The sequence below is a fragment of the Pongo abelii genome, chromosome 7 (genome assembly GCF_028885655.2).
Source record: "Pongo abelii isolate AG06213 chromosome 7, NHGRI_mPonAbe1-v2.0_pri, whole genome shotgun sequence".
NCBI classification, from domain to species: Eukaryota; Metazoa; Chordata; class Mammalia; order Primates; family Hominidae; genus Pongo; species Pongo abelii.
This window is the reverse complement of record NC_071992.2, coordinates 27,459,392-27,473,410: the sequence shown is the minus strand read 5'-3', so window position 1 is coordinate 27,473,410 and position 14,019 is coordinate 27,459,392.

Here is a 14,019-nt window from a genome sequence, read left to right as displayed (position 1 = left end):
AAGCCTGTACTCCTACTGTCCCGCCATCCCACTCCTCTTTTGTATATATACAGTGGGGCAGAGAGTGGGAGCTCCACATATTTTTGATAATCGATTATTTGATCTTTGGGGTTACACTTCCTTTAGACAGGGTTAGACCTTAGAAAGGAAAACTGTTTTGTTTTTTGTTTTGTTTTGTTTTGTTTGGAGAGACAAGGAGACAAGGTCTTACTCTGTCACCCAGGCTGAAGTGCAGTGGTGCAATCACAGCTCCCTGCAGCCTCTAACTCCGAGGCTCAAGCAATCCCCCCACCTCAGCCTCCCCAGTGGTTGGGATTACAGGCATAGGCTACCACACCCAGCTAATTTTTAAATTTTTTGTAGAGACGAGGTCTCGCCATGTTGCCCAGGCTGGTCTCGAACTCTTAACCTCAAACAATCCTGCTTTGACCTCCCAAACAGCCGAAATTACAAGGCATGAGCCACCATGGCTAGCCAGACAGAAAAACTTAAGTCTGTGTTTTACCAATTGGTAAATGATCCGCGGACATATTCAACTCAGGCTAGCTCCCTAGCCTACCTTCTCAAACCACAGCTTACTGGAGCCTCAACTGGTTTGTAACAAAGAAAGGCATAAAAATTTTTTCAGTTTTAAAAATTGTAATGAAATACATACAACTTAAAATTTATCAATTTAATATTTTTACATATACAATTCGTTAAGTACATTCACATTGATGTACAACCATCACCACTATCCTTTTTAGAACTTGTTTTATTTATCACCCCAAACAGAAACTTTGGACCCATTTAACAGTTATTCTCTTCTCCATCCTCCTTCCAGCCCCTAGAAACCTCTGTTCTTTCCATCTCTATGAATTTGCCTGTTCTAGGTACCTCATGTAAGGGGAATTATTCAATATATGTCCTTTATGTCTGGTTTATTTCACTTAGCACGAAGTTTTGAAGTCTATCCATGTTGTAGCATGTACCAGTATGTTTCTTTCCTTTTTTTTTTTTTTTTTTTTTTAATTGAGACAGAGTCTCACTCTGTCTCCCAGGCTGGAGTGCAGTGGTGCAATCTCGGCTCACTGCAACCTCCACCTCCCAGGTTCAAGCCATTCTCCTACCTCAGCCTCCTGAGTAGCTGTGACTACAGGTGCGCACCACTATGCCCAGCAAATTTTTCTATTTTTTTTGTAGAGACGGGGGTTTCACCATGTTGACCAGGCTGGCCTCAAACTCCTGAACTCGTGATCCACCCGCCTCGGCCTCCCAAAGTGCTGGGATTACAGGCATGAGCCACTGTGCCCAGCCATCTTTCCTTTTTAACACTGAATAATATTCCATACATACACCATGTTTTGTTCATTCATCTGTTGATGGACATTTGTGTTATTTCCACATTTTGACTACTGTGGATAATGCTACGACAACTGGTGTACAAGAAGAAAAAGAAATGTTAATACCAGCCCATAATAAGCAGAACTGGACACAGATAAATCAACATCCAAACAACAATCCCATGATGTTTCTCGAAGGCAAACTTGGTGGCCACTCAGGACAGTAGAGAGGGCTTTCGGGTGTCGGATCAGGACCCTCCTCTAATTAGCTTTGTGATCTTTGGGATTGAGTTTCTTGACCTGTAAAATAAGGGAATAAGAGTAGACGACTTGCGAGGTTCTTTCTAGCACAAATGTTCCAGGATTCTATATCTCAAATCAGTTTCCTTAGTGCCTGCAGGTGAGTGTGTTCTGTTCACTCACTTTCCTGGAGTTTTAGCATTTGTATGCATGAGCAGGTGGCTTTCTGGGTCTGTTTTTCTTGGATGCAGAATGGCTTCTCAAACAGGCTACCATTTCCCCAGATCTTCAAAAAAACTAGGCCGAGCGTAGTGGCTCATACCTGTAATCCCAGCACTTTGGGAGGCCGAGGCGGGTGGATCACAAGGTCAGGAGATCGATACTATCCTGGCTAACATAGTGAAACCCCGTCTCTACTAAAAATACAAAAAATTAGCCAGGCGTGGTGGCACATGCCTGTAGTCCCAGCTGCTCGGGAGGCTGAGGCAGGAGAATGGCGTAAACCCGGAAGGCAGAGCTTGCAGTGAACCGAGATTGTGCCACTGCACTCCAGCCTGGGTGACAAAGTGAGACTCCATCTCAAAAACAAAAAACAAAAAACAAAAACAAAACAAAACTAGAGTAGAGATACTAAACCATTACCTCTTTCCCACCTGTATTACTTCCTTTGTTTCCACACACATTCAGCTAGCCGGGCCGACTGCACTGGCTGCCTCCTGGGAGACCCTCATTTCTCACAGAAACCAAGCCACTCCCATCTCTGGGCCTCTGTTTTCTCATTTTGCTCATTTGCAACCTGAGAATGTTGGGCCACTTGTGTTCCTTCAGCTCCAGCCTCTGTGATTCCAAGGAGAGAACTAGGGAAAGGAGGCTTTTGTTTGAAAGAAGGAGGAAGCCTAGGACCCAGGGCAAGGAACCTGGAAACCAGCTCCCAGTGGGGTAAGTGGATAGGAGGGGTGGAAATTGGGACATCCTGTGCTCTTGTAACAACCCAGTGAATACATCAGCATCACAAAGAAAATATTAATTTGTAGTTTTCATAAATATAAGAGAAATGAAACTATATAATTGCAAAATAAAAGTCATGGCTCTATTCCACAACAGTATGAAATTACACATTTGATCAAGAAAACAAAACAAGACTAAAATACCATGGCGTTAAAAACAAACAAACAAACAAAAACAGTCCCAACTTCTGAGCCCCCTCAGCCATTTTTCTCACACTGCCTTTGTTTTCTTACCCACAGTTTCCACCTAGCTGAGCTCCTGACTCGTGCATAATGGGGTCCCTTTAGCTAAGTGTAACACACAAATGTTCTCACCCACAGTTCAGCGTTCAAGACTTTATTCAGTAGGGTAAAGCCGACTCAGGATGGAACTTTGAGAAAAATCTTACCTTTCAGATTGCAAGTACAACACAGAGTTTCCCTGTCCTTTTCTTTATCTACCTCTGGGTATTTTATCTGGTTTACTTTCTGGCTGAATTGTTATCCTGAAGCAAATTTCTCACTTGAGCCCATGTGGACTTACTGTGTTTCACATTTGGCTTTGTAGCTTAGGGGTGTGTGTGTGTGTGTGTGTATTTTACCTCCCATGACTTGATGCTTCTCTTGGTTCTCCCTATACTAAAGGTATGTATATACACATATACACACACAGACACATTATATACACACACATACATATATATATATGAAAACTCTTGAAATACAAGAAAACTCAAGGCTTTTTTTCTTATGTTGGCAAAAACAAAGTGTCTCCCTGTTACCTTCCCACCTCTTCCCCCCATCCATTATTGCCACATACGTGCTAATTTCTTATCCTGACGAACTCATTTTGCCCAAATTTCAACCTCATCATTTATGTGTGGACTGACATCTATGACATCTCCCCTGAAAATATGGCTGTGGTATGTTTTGGCAATAAGAAAAGAGAATTGATAGGTTTTTTTTCTGATTTTTTTTCGGGAATCATCCATTAACCAATATCTGGAATTCTTTGCAATGCCAGTATCAATAATGACCTTTCCTGGCTGGACACAGTGGTTCACGCCTGTAATCCCAGTACTTTGGGAGGCTGAGGCAGGTAGATCGCTTGAGCTCAGGGGTTTGAGACCAGCCTAGGCAACATGGCAAAACCATGTCTCTACAAAAAATACAAAACACTCGCCAAGCATGATGGCATATGCCTGTAGTCCCAGCTGCTCGGGAGGCTGAAGTAGGAGGAAGACTCGACTCTAGGAGGTGGAGGTGGCAGTGAGCCGAGATCATGCCACTACACTCCAGACTGGGGGACAGAGCCAGATCCTGTCTCAAAAAAAAAAAATAAAAGAAGTTACTTTTTCTGCACATCCTTTAGAATCAACTTTGAAGCTTAAAAACAAATACATATGTCTGGGCCCCACCTCAAACTTACTGAATTGGAATCTTGGGGATAACTCCAGGACATCTGTATACTTTTCATGTTTCAGAAAAGATTTCTGATATGCACTGGGTTGGGGACCAGTAGCAGAGCAAGGGAAGTGCGTGTAATCAGAGAAGGGTAACTTCAAAGATGTAGAACACTATGAATACCATGATCTAATTCCTCACCAAAGAAGCAACCAGACATCCTGTTTTGGAGGTGGCACACTCTCACTCCCTCATTTGCCAACCATTTATTCAATGCAACTTTCCTAAGCATGTGCTGAGAAAGATGCGGAAGTAGATAAGGACATTACGCAGGCTGTCTCTTAGTAAAGAAGAAAAGACACAGAGACAATTAACCATAATATAAGAGCTGTGCAGACGAGATGTCATAGGAATTCAGAAGAGTGAAAGTCCTTTCACGGTTGGAGAATTCATAAAGGCTTCATGGAGATGTTCTTTGAGATTTCTCAACAGGCAGAGAAGGGAGGAGGTAGTCATGGGAGAGAACCACTTGAGCAAAGATTCAGAACTGGGAAAGCCCAGGCACATTCAACTGATTTCCTACAAGACAGAGAAGTGAGACAGAGATGGAAAGGTGAATGGAGGGGGCCTATGAGTGGTCATGAATGCCAGACCAGGAAGCCCACGCTCTTAGTCTGTTTTGTGATGCCGTAGCAGAATACCTGAATCCAGATAATTTATAAAGACAAGGGGTTTATTTCACTCACAGTTCTGCAGGCTGGGAATTTCCAGGGCACGGCCCTGGCTTTTGGTAAGGGCTTCCATGCTGTGTCATCACATGGTGGGGAAGGTCAAAGGGGAAGCAGACATGTGTGAAGAGACAAAAATCCAAGGGGCATCCTGGCTTTATAACAACCCACTCTTGAGGGAATTAATCTAATCTTGCCAGAACCAGAACTCACTACTGCAATAACAACACCAAGCCATTCATGACAGATCTGTGCCTGTGCCCCAAATACCTTCCACTAGGCCACATCTCAACACCATCACATTGGAGATAACATTTCACATGAGCTTTGGTGGGAACAAGCAAACCATATTCAAACCATAGCACCAACTCTCTATCATGAAGCCCTCCAGCCCACAGCTGCTTTGACACAATTCAAGCCCAGACATCTCTGTGTAGGACTCCTGGAGCTTTTCTATAATTTTTGTCTTGCCATACTTGGCCTCTCATCTCAAACAAATGTGAATCCCTGAATTTTAACCTTCAATTCTTTTTGCTAATAACCAGGCATATCTCTTTAGTAACAGCTAACACTTACTGAGTGCTCATTATGTGCCCAGAATTAACTTGTTTAGTTCTCATAACAGTTTGGGTACTATCTTTATTATTGCCATTTTGCAGATGAAGAAACTGAGATAAAGGGAGGATAAATAGCTTACCCAAGATTGTGCATGATGAGCAGGAGAGCAGGGACTGGAACTCAGGTACCTTGCTTCCAAAGCCCACACTGTCAGCCTTCACATTATACTGCCTTCATGTAAGATAACCATGGTCTTTTTGTTTGCTTTTGGTATTGAACCACCTTGAAACCATCTACCATTTTTTCAGCTAGTCACCTCTCACCACCATATTGATTGAAAGCATGAAGAGTGAAGCACAGGGGGAAAATGAAATAAACACACAGCAATCCTTAAGGGGATCAGGACCACGTTCTATATCTCAATCAGGACCACATTCTAGATCCAATCTAACTTTGAATATGAATCAGTAATCCACTGTAGTGGGCAGAACCATGGTCCCCAATGATGTTCATGTGCTGATCCCCAGAACCTGTAACTATGTTAGGCTACATGGCAAAGGGGCATTAAGGCAGCAGATGGGATAAAGATTCCTAATGCTGACTTAAAATAGAGAGATTATCCTAGATTATCTTGGTAGGTCAAAGGTCATCACAGGGGTCTTTAAAACTGAAAAATGGAGGAGAAGAGAAGGTCAGAGAGGGAGATGTAACTACAGAACAGATCAGAATGATGCGATGTGAGGATGCAATCTGCCATTACTAGTTCTGAAAATGGTGAAGGGGCCATGAGCCAAGGAATGCAGGAGGCCTCTAGAAGCTGGAAAAGGGAAGGGAATAAACTCACTCTTATTCCAGAAGGAACACAGCTCCAACAACACCTTCATTTTAATGCAGTGAGATCAGGGCCAGACTTCTGGTCTACAGAACTTTAAGACAGATAGCAAATTTGTGCCGTTTAAGCCACTAAGGCTGTCTGATAGTTTGTTGCAGCAATAAAGCAGAAAAATACAGCCACTGTGTTAGCCCACTCAGCTGTGAGTGCTTGCATACAGCTTTGTGGGACTAACGATGCTTTTGCTGATGATAACAAGTTAACATTGCCAAGTCCCTCTTTAGTAGAGACGATCCTGTTGTTCAGATGAGCCCCTGAGGTACGGGCAGAAGAAGGAAGTCTAATATTTATGGGAAGACTGTAGACTTTGGAGGCCAGGAGATGTATGTTCAAATCGCAGTTGTGCTGCAAACTCACTGTGAGAACCTGAAAAATTTACTTAATTTGGCTTAATTTAGCTTTTATTATAAGTGAAACAGGAATAACTGGAAAAAAATATGGAATAAGATGGAATAAAAACTGGAATAATAACATGTATCAGACATGGCTGTTAGGAGGAGTCAAGCTAATGTGTGTAGAGTAACTGGCACATAGGCTAATGTGTATAGAGTAATTGGCACATAGTAGGTGCTCAGTGCAAAGTAAGTGTTGTTTTGTTACTGAAGTGCCAGAAAACTTTACCAATTATGATACTGAGTGGTTTGATGCATATGTGAGATAGACACTGGTAGAAATGTATGATATTTTTTAAAAGCCAGTACAAAATTCTGGCCATCACTTTAGGAGGCTGAGGCAAGAGGATCACTCGAGGCCAGGAGTTTGAGACCAGCCTGGGCAACATAGCTGAGACCCCCATCTCTTGAAATGGAAGCATTTTCATATCCATTTTTCTCAGCTGGTAAAGATGTCTAACTTCTGCCTTTTTAAAGACCTAAGTGTGACCCAGATATTCACACATTCCCCAGTCTTCATGGATTTCCCGTCACATGATGCCAAGTCACAGTACAGCAGAACTCCATTCCCTGGACTGGGAATTCCATTTTTCTTACAAGCACCCTCCCCATATAATTTATTGATAGATTGATTGATTTGAGATGGAGTCTCGCTCTGTCACCCAGGCTGAAGTGCAGTGGCACGGTCTCAGCTCACTGCAAGCTCCACCTCCCAGGTTCACACCATTCTCCTGCTTCAGCCTCCCCAGTAGCTGGGACTACAGGTGCCCGCCACCACGCCCAGCTAATTTTTTGTATTTTTAGTAGAGACAGGGTTTCACTGTGTTAGCCAGGATGGTCTCGATTTCCTGACCTTGTGATCCTCCCACCTCGGCCTCCCAAAGTGCTGGGATTACAGGAGTGAGCCACCACGCCCAGCCCCTCTGCATGTAATTTCTGCAAAAATTGGAGAAATTTACCCTGGTCGTCACTGTAGTCTTTTTATTTTTCCTGACTTCTGCCACTGTCTCTCTAAATTTAGCCTGCTGCATGGAGTCAGAACCCTTCCTTAAATCCTAGAAGCACAAACAAGCCAGGTTGCAGTGTTATCAAAACATCACAGAAGAAAATTAGACCACAAAAAGTAAACCTTAAAACTGGTTGTTACATGTCACTGCTTCTAGTTGTGGGCTCTGGTTTTCAGGGGGTCTTCTCCAGGACCTGAACACCTTTCTCTCATTTTCTTCTGACCTACTGCCATGTTGCAAGGGCCAGATGCCTTTCTTCAAATGTCCCCCTATCCAAATTCCCAGTTCAGCCACTCCTGGTCCAATGGAAAGATACAAATCTCCCACCTCCAGCCCAATTCCTCCTCCAGATGATTAACAATGGAGTTGCCTGGACCATGTAGCCCATTGATAGTTAACACTAAATTTCTACAAAGTTTGATTTAGTCAACAAGAAAACACCTCATGGAGTACTTGAGATCAAGTAGCTTTTAGCTTTTTCTTCGAGTCCTTTTCGGGTCCTACTGTCAAATGGTGAAAATATACAGCTTTGTCTTCCCTATTTTCAATTTCCTACACACACACACACACACACACTCACTGCCCTATAACAAAGAATAATTTTTCAGATATGATACTTCCTATTCCCCTTATAAACAAAATGTGGTAGATATTACCAGTGGTCCCCAATACCTAGTTCTTTCTTTCCCGGGAATACAGAAAACCTCAAAGTTTCCAACCCCTTACAGTCAGGTGGGGCCATGTGAGTAGTTCTGGTCAATAAAATGTATGAAAATGACTTGTGTTTCTTCTGAGCTGATTCAGCAAGTACTCTCTGTTTAACTCTCTGGTCTTTCCTTCTTCCCTTGCGACTGCGACCACCAATATTCTAGATGGTTGTCCCTCAGAGAAGTGGGATTCCTGAGTGATAATGTGAAGTAGACCCCAGCCAACTTTCATTGCCTGTACAGTAAAAGCCAAAGATAAATTTCTGTTGTGTAAGATTATCAAGATTTGGGAGTTTGTTACTGTGGTATAACCTAGATTATCCTTGCTAACTCAGAAAATAATCAATTCTCTAAACTCACCATCTGCACAAGCCTATTAGAGTCAATATTTTATACTGAAGTATCTGCATTTATTGAACATTACAGTTTTCCCCAGATACAGAAGGTAATATATGATAGACAAAAATCTCAAAGGACCCTTCATGTTCTCACCCCAAGAAGAATATCTTCCAAAAGTGAATTCATATATCAAACTTTAGAGACATAACACTGCTATCAACTTTTAAACGGAACTTCTACAACTTAAGAAAAATATACAAACCAAGGGCAAAACAACCAAGAGCCTATTTGCCAAAATGCTAACCTATGAGTTGTTGAAAATCTAGTTGTGTTCCTTTACTTCTTTATGTTTTGTGTACTTTCCACAATTTCTATAATAAACACATATTTGGAAATTTTTTAAATTAACTTTTTGGGAAAAAAACACATACATTAAATTTACCATCTTAACCACTTTGAGTGTACAGTTCAGTAGCATTGGGTTTATTTACATTGTGGTGAAACAGATCTTCGGAACTTTTTTGTCCTGCAGAACTGAAAGTCTGCATCTATTAAACAACAATTCTCTTTTGCCCCCTTCTCCAAGCCCCTGGTAACTATAATTCTACTTTCTATATATATGAATTAGACCACTTCAGATAACTCACATAAGTGGAATTACACAGCATTTTTCCTTTCATGACTGGCTTATTTCACTTAGTATAACGTCCTCAAGTTTCATCCATGTTGTAGCATATGACAGGATTTTCTTCCTTTTTAAAACTGTGTATTATTCCATTGCATGTACATACCATCTTTCATTTTATCCATTCATACCTCAATGGACATTTGGGTTGCTTCCACCTCTTGGCCATTGTGAATAGTGCTGCTAAGCACATGAGTATGAAAATATCTCTTCAGGCCCCTTGTTTCAGTTCTTTTGGCTATAGGCTCAGAAGTGGGATTGCTGGATCACATGGTAGAGCATTTCTGAGGAACTGCCATACTGATTTCTATAGCAATTGCACCATTTTACAATCCCAACAACAATATACAGGGTTCTAACTTCTCTACAGCACTGTCAATAATTGCTATTTTCCAGATTGATTTTTTTATAGTAGCCATCTTAATGAATATGAGGTCATATCTCATTTTTTAAATTTCCATTTCTCTGATGATTAGTGATGTTGAGCATCTTTTCATATGTTTGTTGACCATTTGTATTTCATCTTTGAAGAGATGTCTGTTCAAATGCTTGGCACATTTTAAAAATTGGGCTAGTTGGATTTCTCTTGTTGAGTAGTAGTTCTTTATATATTCTGGATATTAACCCCTTATCAGATGTACAATTTACAAATATTTTCTCCTATTCTGTGTGTTACCTTTTCACTCTCTTGATGGTGTACTTTGATTAAAAAAAGTTTTAATTTTGATGTAGCCCCATATGTCTATTTTTGCTTTTTTGCCTGTGGCTTTGGTGTGATAGCCAAGAAATCATTGCCAAATCCCATCTCATGAATCTTTAACCCTATGATATCTTCTAGGATTTTTATAACTTTGGATCTTACTTTCAGGTCCTTAATCTATTTTGAGTTAATATTTTGTATATGATTTAAGAATCCAGTTTTATTCTTCTACATGTAGATATACTGTTTTCTCAACACCATTTGCTGAAGAGATTGTCTTTTCTCCCAATGAGTGGTCTTGGCACCTTTTTCAAAAACTATTTGACCATATATGTGAGCATTTATTTCTAGACTCTCTATTCTATTCCATTGGTCTATCTGTCTTTATGCCAGTACCACACTGTTTGATCACTGTAGCTTTGTTATATGCTTTGAATTCAGAAAGTGTGGGTCCTCCATTTATAATTTGTTCTTCTTTTTCAAAAAAATGTTTGGCTACTTGAAGTCCCTTGAAATTCCACATAAACTTTAGGATAATTTTTCTTATTTCTGCAAAATATGCTGTTGAGATTTTGATAGGTATTGTGTTTAAACTGTCAATCACTTTGGTAGCATTTACATCTCATAAATATAGTCTTCCAATCCATAAATATGGGATATCTTCCTATTTATTTGTATCTTATTAAGTTTCTTTTGGCAATGGCTTATAGTTTTCAGTATATGAAATTTTCGCCTCCTTGGTTAGACTTATTGCTAAGAATTATATTTGTTTTGATGCTATTGTAAATCAAATTGTTTTCTTAATTTTGTAATTCTTCATTGTAAGTGTATAGAAATATGTATTGATTTTGTATTCCACAACTTTGCTAAATTTATTAGTTCTAATAGCTTTTCATGGAATCTCTAGGGTTTTCTACATATAAGATCATAGGTTCGTGAGGAGAGATAATTGTAGGGTTTTTTTCCTATTTGATGCTTTTAATTTATTTTTCTTGCCTAACTGCTCTGGCTAGGATTTCCAATACTGTGTTGAATAGAAGCGGCAAAGAACAGGCAACCTGCCTTGTTCTTGATCTTAGAGGAAAAGTGTTAGTCTTTCATGATTGAGTATGATGTTAGCTGTGAATTTGTTATATATGGTTTTTATTATGCTGTGAAAGCTTCCTTCTATTCCTACTTTGTTGAGTGTTTTTATGATGAAGTGGTATTGAATCTTATCAAACGCTTTTCTGCATCAAGTGAGGTGATCATGTGATTTTTGTCCTTCATTCTGTTAATGTGAAGTTTACATTAATTGAGTTTCATATGTTGAATCATCCTTCCATCCCAGGAATAAATGCCACTTTGTCATGGTGGATAATCTTTTCAATGTGCTGCTGAATTCAGTTTGCTAGTATTTTGTTGAGGATTTTTCATCACTATTCATCAATATTTGTATGTAGTTTTCTTTTCTTTTAGTGTTCTTGTCTGGCTTTGATGTTGAGGTAAGGCTGGCCTTGTAAAATGACCTTGGATGTATTCCCTCCTCTTCAATTTTTTGGAAGAGCTTGACATGGATTTGTGTTAATTCTGCTTTAAATGTTTGGTCGAATTCTCCAGCGAAGCTCTACGGCCCTATACTTCTCTTTGTTAAGAACTTTTTAATTACTGATTTAATCTCCTTGCTGGTTATTGATCTATTCAGATTTCCTATTTCTCATGATTCAGTCTTGGTAGGTTGTGTGTTGGATTGTATACATTTCTTCTAGGTTATCTAATTTGTAAGCATACAATTAATCTCTTTTCATCATTTCTATTTCTGTGGCATTTGTTGTAATATCCCCTCTTTTGTTTCTGATTTTATTTAATCCAGTCTTCTTTTTATTTCAATTAGTTTAGCTAAGAGTTTGTCAATTTTCTTTATCTTTTCAAAAACCTAACTCTTAGTTTTATTTTTTATCTACTATTTTTCTGTTTTCTACTTAATAGTACTAATCTCTTCTCTAGTCCTTATTATTTTCTTCTTTCTAGTAGCTATAATTTTGTTTGTTCTTCTTTTCCTAGTTCCTTGAAGTATAAAGTTAAATAGTTAAGTTTGTATCTCTCTTCTTTTTTAATGTGTGAACTTATATCTACATACTTCTCTCATAGCACTGTTTTCACTGTATCCCATCAATTTAAATACGGGATTTTTTTCATTTTCATTTTTCTCAAAGTGTTTTCTCATTTCCCTTTGACTTCCTCTTTGACTTATTGGTTGTTAAATAGTGTGTTGTTCAATTTCCACATACTTGTGGATTTTCCAGTTTTCCTTCTGCTATGGATTTCTAGTTTCATTCCATTGTGATTGGAAAATATACTTCGTATAATTTCAGTCTTTTAAAATTTGTTGGGATTTGTTCCATGATCTAATATGTGATCTGTTCTGGAGAATGTTTCATGTGCACGTGAAAAGAATGTATATTCTGTTATTGTTGGGTAGACTTTTCTGTATGTCTTTTAGGTCCAAGTGATCTATACTTTTGTTCAAGTCTTCTATTTTTAAATGTATTTTCTGTTTGGTTATTCTATTCATTATTGAAAGAGGGGTATTGAAATCTACTTTTATTGTGTTGCTGTGTGTTTCTCCCTTTAATTCTGTGAAAGTTTGCTTCATATACTGAGGATCTCTGATGTTTCATGCATAAATATTTAGAATTATATCTTCTTGGTGAATTAATCTTTTTATCCTTACATAATGTCCTTCTTTGTCATTTATAAACAAAAATTTTTGACTTAGAGTAAATGTTTTCTGATTTTAGTATAGCCTATCCTGTTGTCTTTTGGTTACCATTTGCAACATTTTTTCTATCCTTTCATTTTCAACCTATATGTATCCTCAAATCAAAAGTGAGCTTGTGACATACAGTATATTGATGAATCCTGGGTTTTGTTTGTACTTATTTATTTATTTTTATTGAGACAGAGTCTTGCTCTGTTGCCCAGGCTGGAGTGCAGTGCTATGATCGTGGGTCACTGCAACCTCCACCTCCTGGGTTCAAGCAATTTTCCCACCTCAGCCTCCTGAGTAGCTAGGATTACAGGCATGTGCCACCATGCCTGGCTAATTTTTTAATTTTTAGTAGAGATGGGGTTTCACCATGTTGGCCAGGCTGGTCTCGAACTCCTGACTTCAAGTGATCCACCTGCCTTGGTATCCCAAAGTGCTAGGATTACAGGCGTGAGCCACCATACCCAGCTGAATCCTGTTTTTTAAAATCAAATTTTCGAATATATCTTTGACTGGGGAATTTAATCCATTTACATTCAAAGTAATTGTCTATATGGAAGGACTTACTATTGCAATTTTGTTAATTGTTTTCCATATATCTTACAGCTTTTTGTTCTTTTTCTCTCTTATTGCTTTCCTTCTATGTTTTGTTGATTTTTCTGTATTGGCATGCTTTGATTTCCTTCTCATTTCATTTTGTGTATATTCTATAAATTTTTATATAGTTACCACCGTAATTACATATAACATCTTAGAGTTATAACACTCTATTTTAAACTAATAAATTAATTTCAATGTCACACAAAAACTGTAGTACTACATGCTCAATCTCCCACTTGTTATTGCTATCATAAATTACCTCTTCATAGGTTGTATACCCATTAACATAGATTTATAATTTTTTAATGTTTTGTAATTTAAATTCTATACAATAATTAAAAGTGAAGGTGTGCAATAAAATTACAGTAATAAAGTTTACTATGTCTATGAATTTACCTTTATCAGAGAACTTTATATTTTTGAATGGCTTTGTGCTACTGTCTACCATCCTTTCCCTTCACCTTGAGGAATTTCCCATTAGCATTTCTTGCCAAGCAGATCTAGTGATAATGAACTCCCTTTGTTTTTGTTTACCTGAATAAGTCTTAATTTCTTTTTTAGTTTTAAAGAACAGTTTGCTGGACACAATATTCTTAGTTGACAGGTTTATTGGAGTGTATTTTTGCTTTTCCTTTTTTCTTTCAGCACCCTGAGTATAACATCCTACTTCCTCTAGCCTTCAAAGTTTCTGCTGAGAAATTCACTAGTAA